Raw genomic sequence first — 9,673 nt, 5'->3', positions numbered from 1 at the left:
TACTTTTTTACGTTAGCTTATAGCATTGGCTTGTACTTATAATTAAATTTAACCCTGTTTTATTACTACGCTTCGAGATTGGGAAACCGAATCAATTTTATTCAAACATGCGATAAGCGACTGCGTTGGAATTGCATTCATAGGAGATTCCCCGTGTGATCGAATCCAAAATCAGCAGCTATTGCATAAAGCAATACCTAGCCATCACCGAACGGATGATTTTTTATTTTTCCTTGACCGTTCGAACCTATATGCTCGAACCATACACCCACCGAATGTTTCGTTTGATATCTTAATTTGTTTCTGTCAGCAGCAGCAGTTGTCGCTCGAAAGCGAACTCATCGTACAAATTCGACATCAAATCCTCGGATGTCGACGACGGATCAAAAGCCCTGAGCGAGAAACGTGCCACATATAGGGTGATGAGATTGATTCTTTCGTGATTGTTTTCTGTTGTTTTTTTGTGACCTCGAGAACACATGTTCGGTTGTTTGATTCAAGCGAATCCACAGTCGAAGCTCTGAAAAGGTTAGACTCTGAGCAGCCAAAGTCGGAGTTTCCCTGATCCGATATTATGCTTAATCAGATTTTTCTGATATTTTTTTTTCAACACAATGGGATACGTGGACTACGCATCGGATGATGTTTGCGAGTTTGCCAGCAATCAGCGTAGAGTGCAAATGCAGTTTGCCACCGGCATTGGTAACGAGGACTCAACAACGGATAGAAGAAGCTCAAACTCTAGCCATGAAAATGGTACAACGCAAATTTGATGCGAGCTGCAATTGAATTTTGCCGGAAGCTAAATCCGGAGGGAAGAGAATGCTGTTATCGATCTGGCATTACTGATGATAACTGGTAAATTACTTTGGCTTTGTGAGAGGGTGCAGTGTTCTTTTGTTCGTAGGTCGTAGATCAAGAAACAGTTGGACATCACAAACATATTCATTGTTATATCTGTGAAAGTATAGCTGCTAAATTCGTTTGTTTCCTTGCTCTCATCAGTAGCGAAAAATGATGTTTTGCAATACCTTATACGCTCTGTTTATTCATCCATGCGTATCAGCGAAAGTAAGTAGAGAGGAATTTTCATTACCGCGGTTGGTATCAGATAAGATTGTTAGTAAAGCGAAACGGAGCTCGTTTCTAGGATAGCGGAAAATTAATTTCCTTTGTTTATAGATTCTAAAAGCTTCACGGATTATTTTGTAGTGTTCAAATTTATATTTGTTTTAGAATTTCGTAGAAGGAGGCATAAACTACGTCGGAATGTTTATATTCTTAATGTGTTCGATAAATCAAGTGCGTATCACACAAACACCATGATCATTAGATATAATCATTAGACTGATAGATAATCAAATTGACGCAAAATTACTGATAACTGATTGTGTCGATATCTATAAAACAGTTATCTAACACGGATTCAAATCTATTATAAAATATATAAAAAAGTTGAAACATGGCGGATTAATTATTGGACCTTTGTAAAGTTATTAATAATAAAATCAGAAGGTACTTGAATACCTTTATCTCAAAGGATAAACTCTCTAAAATAAACTGTACTTTCACTTCAACCGAAAGACTACTCTCACTTGTTTCGGTAAGTAGTGATCTTCGCAAAAGGGAAAAAAAATCACAATGTGCCACAATTTTCAAGCCGCAAAACTCGCTGGCAGTTGATTCGACTGACACTGCTGTTCGTGGGTATCCAGTTCACGTATGCCGCACAGACGGCGTTCGTAACACCAATTCTGCTCGCTATAGGACTAAATCACACCTTCACGACCATTACATGGGCCGTTTCGCCGACTCTTGGATTTTTTTGCGCCCCGATGATCGCTTCTATCAGTGACCAAATACGACTGAATTGGGGACGCCGCAGACCGGTTCTTCTAACGCTGGGTATTGGATTGATTCTGGGACTTTTGATTTTGCCACATGGCAAACGAATCGGTTTGGCTCTGGGTGACCAGGTGGAGGAACCATACGGATTTAGGTGGGGAGTAATGCTTACGGTACTTGGTATGATTCTGGTGGATTTAAACGTCGAAACCAGCAACGAAGTAGCTCGAACGTATTTCATGGATGTTTCCATCAAAGGTTGCTAAATCTAACATTTGATTACCAGCCATATTTAATTTGTTTCATATCGTTACTGCTTCAGAAGATCACACGAGAGTACTCACTGTTGCCTCGATGATTGGTGGATTAGGTGGCCTCACGGGTGATATTCTAGGGTCCATAGACTGGTATCACACGGATATCGGTAACCTGCTAGGGTCAAATGAGGCTCTGCTCTTTGCAGCTGTGGTTATAACGTCTGCATAGGTTTAGCAACGTTGTTGGGGAAAGAGATTTACTTAAACCAATTTTCGCAGCAGCATTCGAGGCGGAGAAGCTTCGCAAAATCAGTATTGTTTCTAGTGTTGATGGAGCTAACCCAATCAATACAAACAATCGCTCGATCTTTGAAGATGGAGAAAAACACGGATCTCTTAGTATTAGGCTGTTTCTTAGAAATATGGTGCGAATGCCAAAGGCTTTGAGGATACTATATTTTACACAGTTTTTATCACACTTGGGTTTCTTGAGCTTCTGTTTATATTTTACGGACTTCGTTGGGGAACAGATTTTTCATGGCGATGTAACCGTAAGTGTTAAATTATGATCTGATAATGGCATTAACTCATCAAAATTAATGTAGGCTCCCGAGAAATCTCATGAGTTTGAGTTATACAACGACGGTGTTCGCTTTGGATGCCTTGGAATGGCAGTTTACATTCTCACGAGCTCTGTATACTCTATGTTTCTAGAGTGGCTCATCTGCAAGTTTAGGTATTTGGTATGAAAATATCTTACCTATCGTAGTTTGAAATTCTCTCACAGCATCAGGCCTGTTTACATTTCTGGTTTGCTGCTGAATGGAATCGGAATGTTAGTGACAGCGATCGCTGAGCAACGGTTCACGGTATTTATATGCTGTTTCACCATGGGAATCGAATATGCCACGATCTGGTCGCTTCCGTTGCTTCTAATTTCTCATTATCACATGAAAAGTTTGGTAAAATGAGTACTGTTTTCTTAATTTATTGTGTATCTTCGAATTTTTTTACGTTCACTAACCAATAGTTTGAAACAACCGCTTCAGGAAAATGTATTCCATGCAACCAAAAACGTGGCTTTGGAGCAGACGTATCTACCCTAAGCAGCATGCTGTTTTTAGCGCAAGTGATTATTGAGAAACAAATTATGTCGTTAATGTTCAAGTGACATAACGTAAATAACGATTTTTCCCAGATATTGACATCACTTACAATCGGATTAATAATAGATGCCACAGGCACCACTACTTGTGTGATGTATTCTGCCAGTTTACTTTCTGTTTTAGCTGCCATCTCTGCTACACGAATTGTGTACATGGATCTTTAGATCTCTCTTAAAATAAAATTTTATTCCAGATCGAATACCTCCATGCATTTTATATACGATTGGCTAATTTGCTCATTGCAAACATCAAAAGGTTAGACAAAATGATTCCAAGTATATCGCTGTTGGCTAGCATTATAAGCTTACGGGTAAAATCTTTGGCAAAACATTGGCGTTGCAGCGCACAGTGGTCCAATAAGGCAAAAAGTGGAACTCAATTCCATAGCGCCTTTCAACTGTATCCTAGCTTAATAGTGTCTTCGGAGCAATTGTCTGTATGAATGACCCTCATAATCGCAAATTGTCTAAAAATATGAAAAGTTTACTATACTAAAAATAAAAAAAATATTATTTTTTTTTTCTAACTGTTTTATCTATACACAGACTTCGCAACCAACCGTTTAATTGTACAGGATAATTGCGGGCTCTCCCGTCTTTCCCGAGCCAAGACTCTAACCTATGATGATTGGCATGTGAGGCCAGCGTCGTACCCCGAAACCGTCTGGAAGATAAAAAATCAAAAAATATATACACCTTGAAAAACTTTTTGTTTTTCAACAAAAAAGTTTGGAAATAATTATCTGAATAAGCTTATTTTTTATATTATCATTTATGAAAAAATAGCTAAACAATGATGGCAGTCCGATTATAGAGAAATAGGAAAAATAAGTTAAAATTTTTCAGAAAAAAAGAAATAAAAATTTGAAGTAAGAACGTTTGGTCTGATTGGTACTACTTCTTCAGTAAAGTCGTACAGGGTGTCACCGTGAAAGTTATACACACATTTGAGTGCCTCATTTCGCATTGGGAGGCTTACCCAGTTAATCAGTTGTATTTGTTTCGATGGCGACACATGTTTAAAGCTCACTTGTTAGTGAGAAAGTGTTTTACTTTTTTCAGGGGAATATTTCAAGAATTTGAGTAGAGAGCAGATCAAGTTAGGGATGAGCAATAGTTAGGGATGAGCAATAGAATAAGTCGACAGCGGAATGTGATACGATATAGATTGTGGAACAGTACCACCGTCCCCCGTAGTTTAATTGGTCAAAACACCATGCCGGAGACAGGGAGATTGCGGGTTCAAGTCCCGTCGGGATGCGGTATATTTTTCCAAATCTGTATCATATTTCCAGTTCGCTTATATTTCGTTCTTCCTCTACTCACATACTGTCTACTAAATGAACAGCAGATCAAGATTTTACTGGAATAAGCAACAACTCAGAACAAGTCATATCTGAATTTGAGTATTTGAGTAAAATTTCTTGTTTTATCGCTCACAAGCAAGCGTCAACATTGTAGATGCTACGAACAATAGAAAACTGGAGCAAACAAGTATATTTAGATAGAAATTACTTGGACTTTTATTTCACGTAATTTTTTACCTGCACAATTGTGTTGGCACGGTCGGAAAGGGTTAAAGAACGTAACCAGCGAAAACCGCCATCACGGATTACCTCACAGAAATATTGCCGACAGGGTTGCCAGATCTCGATTATTACTGAAAACGCACGCTGCTCACAACTTTTTTTTCATAAATATTGGAATTGGCGGCTCAAACACTGATCCGGAGCGGACGGCTGAACTATGAAATGCGGTGTCTCGCCAGCTACACCCAAGACTGCGGCCCCGGGTCGAGACTAGGCATCGCAGCCTTAGTAAGCATGCTGAAAATAAACATACTACGAACAATCCAGTTAATGATACGGATCGGACCAAGACCTGGGCAAACGAAAAAGGACAACGATTGGAAACTTGGTACTTGGAATGTTAGGACTCTGCTCGAACCGGCACGCGCGTGCATCTTGGCCAGAGAGCTACGGAAGGCAAATGTGGAGGTAGCAGCCATACAAGAGGTGCGTTGGCCTAAAACCGGAGAACGTGAATTCCGGGCGGTTGATCCGACCGCGGGCACATCTTTCAAGTATCACATCTACTACAGTAGCGGCGATAGAGCGGAACGGGACGTCGGTTTCGTGCTACTTGGAAACCAAATGAAGCGTGTTATTAGGTGGAGGCGTATTAATGACCGTCTATGCGTATTGAGGGCGCATTTTGCCGACCGTATTGAGGAAGTGGTCCCCGTGGTTCTGTGGTTAGCGATGTCGGTCGGCTAGCTCTCCCACACGGTTGTGATATCGGGTTCAATTCCCGATCAGGTCGAGGAACTTTTCGAGCTGGAAATTTTCTCGACTCGGCACTGGGGCACGGTGTATCGTTGTACTTAGTCTACAACATGTAACCGTAAGTGTTAAATTATGATCTGATAATGGCATTAACTCATCAAAATTAATGTAGGCTCCCGAGAAATCTCATGAGTTTGAGTTATACAACGACGGTGTTCGCTTTGGATGCCTTGGAATGGCAGTTTACATTCTCACGAGCTCTGTATACTCTATGTTTCTAGAGTGGCTCATCTGCAAGTTTAGGTATTTGGTATGAAAATATCTTACCTATCGTAGTTTGAAATTCTCTCACAGCATCAGGCCTGTTTACATTTCTGGTTTGCTGCTGAATGGAATCGGAATGTTAGTGACAGCGATCGCTGAGCAACGGTTCACGGTATTTATATGCTGTTTCACCATGGGAATCGAATATGCCACGATCTGGTCGCTTCCGTTGCTTCTAATTTCTCATTATCACATGAAAAGTTTGGTAAAATGAGTACTGTTTTCTTAATTTATTGTGTATCTTCGAATTTTTTTACGTTCACTAACCAATAGTTTGAAACAACCGCTTCAGGAAAATGTATTCCATGCAACCAAAAACGTGGCTTTGGAGCAGACGTATCTACCCTAAGCAGCATGCTGTTTTTAGCGCAAGTGATTATTGAGAAACAAATTATGTCGTTAATGTTCAAGTGACATAACGTAAATAACGATTTTTCCCAGATATTGACATCACTTACAATCGGATTAATAATAGATGCCACAGGCACCACTACTTGTGTGATGTATTCTGCCAGTTTACTTTCTGTTTTAGCTGCCATCTCTGCTACACGAATTGTGTACATGGATCTTTAGATCTCTCTTAAAATAAAATTTTATTCCAGATCGAATACCTCCATGCATTTTATATACGATTGGCTAATTTGCTCATTGCAAACATCAAAAGGTTAGACAAAATGATTCCAAGTATATCGCTGTTGGCTAGCATTATAAGCTTACGGGTAAAATCTTTGGCAAAACATTGGCGTTGCAGCGCACAGTGGTCCAATAAGGCAAAAAGTGGAACTCAATTCCATAGCGCCTTTCAACTGTATCCTAGCTTAATAGTGTCTTCGGAGCAATTGTCTGTATGAATGACCCTCATAATCGCAAATTGTCTAAAAATATGAAAAGTTTACTATACTAAAAATAAAAAAAATATTATTTTTTTTTCTAACTGTTTTATCTATACACAGACTTCGCAACCAACCGTTTAATTGTACAGGATAATTGCGGGCTCTCCCGTCTTTCCCGAGCCAAGACTCTAACCTATGATGATTGGCATGTGAGGCCAGCGTCGTACCCCGAAACCGTCTGGAAGATAAAAAATCAAAAAATATATACACCTTGAAAAACTTTTTGTTTTTCAACAAAAAAGTTTGGAAATAATTATCTGAATAAGCTTATTTTTTATATTATCATTTATGAAAAAATAGCTAAACAATGATGGCAGTCCGATTATAGAGAAATAGGAAAAATAAGTTAAAATTTTTCAGAAAAAAAGAAATAAAAATTTGAAGTAAGAACGTTTGGTCTGATTGGTACTACTTCTTCAGTAAAGTCGTACAGGGTGTCACCGTGAAAGTTATACACACATTTGAGTGCCTCATTTCGCATTGGGAGGCTTACCCAGTTAATCAGTTGTATTTGTTTCGATGGCGACACATGTTTAAAGCTCACTTGTTAGTGAGAAAGTGTTTTACTTTTTTCAGGGGAATATTTCAAGAATTTGAGTAGAGAGCAGATCAAGTTAGGGATGAGCAATAGTTAGGGATGAGCAATAGAATAATTCGACAGCGGAATGTGATACGATATAGATTGTGGAACAGTACCACCGTCCCCCGTAGTTTAATTGGTCAAAACACCATGCCGGAGACAGGGAGATTGCGGGTTCAAGTCCCGTCGGGATGCGGTATATTTTTCCAAATCTGTATCATATTTCCAGTTCGCTTATATTTCGTTCTTCCTCTACTCACATACTGTCTACTAAATGAACAGCAGATCAAGATTTTACTGGAATAAGCAACAACTCAGAACAAGTCATATCTGAATTTGAGTATTTGAGTAAAATTTCTTGTTTTATCGCTCACAAGCAAGCGTCAACATTGTAGATGCTACGAACAATAGAAAACTGGAGCAAACAAGTATATTTAGATAGAAATTACTTGGACTTTTATTTCACGTAATTTTTTACCTGCACAATTGTGTTGGCACGGTCGGAAAGGGTTAAAGAACGTAACCAGCGAAAACCGCCATCACGGATTACCTCACAGAAATATTGCCGACAGGGTTGCCAGATCTCGATTATTACTGAAAACGCACGCTGCTCACAACTTTTTTTTCATAAATATTGGAATTGGCGGCTCAAACACTGATCCGGAGCGGACGGCTGAACTATGAAATGCGGTGTCTCGCCAGCTACACCCAAGACTGCGGCCCCGGGTCGAGACTAGGCATCGCAGCCTTAGTAAGCATGCTGAAAATAAACATACTACGAACAATCCAGTTAATGATACGGATCGGACCAAGACCTGGGCAAACGAAAAAGGACAACGATTGGAAACTTGGTACTTGGAATGTTAGGACTCTGCTCGAACCGGCACGCGCGTGCATCTTGGCCAGAGAGCTACGGAAGGCAAATGTGGAGGTAGCAGCCATACAAGAGGTGCGTTGGCCTAAAACCGGAGAACGTGAATTCCGGGCGGTTGATCCGACCGCGGGCACATCTTTCAAGTATCACATCTACTACAGTAGCGGCGATAGAGCGGAACGGGACGTCGGTTTCGTGCTACTTGGAAACCAAATGAAGCGTGTTATTAGGTGGAGGCGTATTAATGACCGTCTATGCGTATTGAGGGCGCATTTTGCCGACCGTATTGAGGAAGTGGTCCCCGTGGTTCTGTGGTTAGCGATGTCGGTCGGCTAGCTCTCCCACACGGTTGTGATATCGGGTTCAATTCCCGATCAGGTCGAGGAACTTTTCGAGCTGGAAATTTTCTCGACTCGGCACTGGGGCACGGTGTATCGTTGTACTTAGTCTACAACATGCAAAATGTGCCGAAAACAATATCGATAACGAATTCTCTCAACTAATCTAGTTGATCGAGACCGCATTAGCCCCCAGGCTAGCGTGCGATATTGTTATTGCGTATTGAGGATCAAGGGCAGATTCTTCAATTACAGCCTTATCAACGTGTACGCGCCGACAAACGATAAAACCGGTGACGTAAAGGAGGAGTTCTTTGAGCTCCTCGAGAAAACGTATGGAGAGTGCCCACAGCACGATATAAAGATCGTCATCGGAGATACGAACGCACAAGTCGGACGAGAGGAGTTCTTTCGTCCCGTTATTGGTAGGGAAAGCCTTCACTCCCCCACCAACGACAACGGCTTGAGGTTAGTGAACTTCGCCGCGGCTAGGGGAATGGCCATCTGTAGTACCCTTTTTGCACGTCTAAACATTCGGAAGCACACAAGGAAACACCCCAATGGAGAGGCCTGCTCCCAGATCGACCATATGCTGATCGACGGCCGGCACTTGTCGGACGTCATAGATGTGCGGTCCTTTCGAGGGCCAACCATCGACTCGGATCACTATCTCGTGGTAGGCAAGATTCGCGCCCGGTTGTCCAATGTATTTAAATCGAGATCGGCAAGGAAGATACATCTGGACATCCAGAGGTTATCAGCGGAAGGAGTTGCTGCAGAGTATACTCGGAAAGTTGATAGACGGATCGGTGAACCAACTGGAGTGGACCTGAACGAGCAGTGGAAGCACAACCATGATGCGGTCAGCGAAACAGCGCGAGAAGTGATAGGCATGACAACGGGAACCACGCGTAGTGGGTGGTTCGATGCTGAGTGCCTAGAGCTGACGGTGGAGAGAATCCGAGCCTACGCCAACATGTTAGTAGCAGCTAATCGTGTAACGCGTTAGATGCGGGAGAAATACCGGGAGGCAAAAGCTGCCGAAAAAGGCTTCATCGCCGTAAGAAACGTGAGCACTACGATCGCGTCCTCGCGGAGACGGAGAATTGCTT

At 41.4% G+C, this 9,673-nt stretch overlaps 1 pseudogene; it reads left to right on the top strand.

The window, feature by feature from the left end:
• The first annotated feature begins 614 nt into the window (after positions 1-614).
• Positions 615-3,432, top strand: LOC129720352 (proton-associated sugar transporter A-like; annotated as a pseudogene).
• Positions 3,433-9,673: the final 6,241 nt, after the last annotated feature.

The sequence above is a fragment of the Wyeomyia smithii genome, chromosome 2 (genome assembly GCF_029784165.1).
Source record: "Wyeomyia smithii strain HCP4-BCI-WySm-NY-G18 chromosome 2, ASM2978416v1, whole genome shotgun sequence".
In the NCBI taxonomy this organism is placed as follows: domain Eukaryota; kingdom Metazoa; phylum Arthropoda; class Insecta; order Diptera; family Culicidae; genus Wyeomyia; species Wyeomyia smithii.
This window is presented reverse-complemented; position numbering and strand designations above follow the sequence as displayed.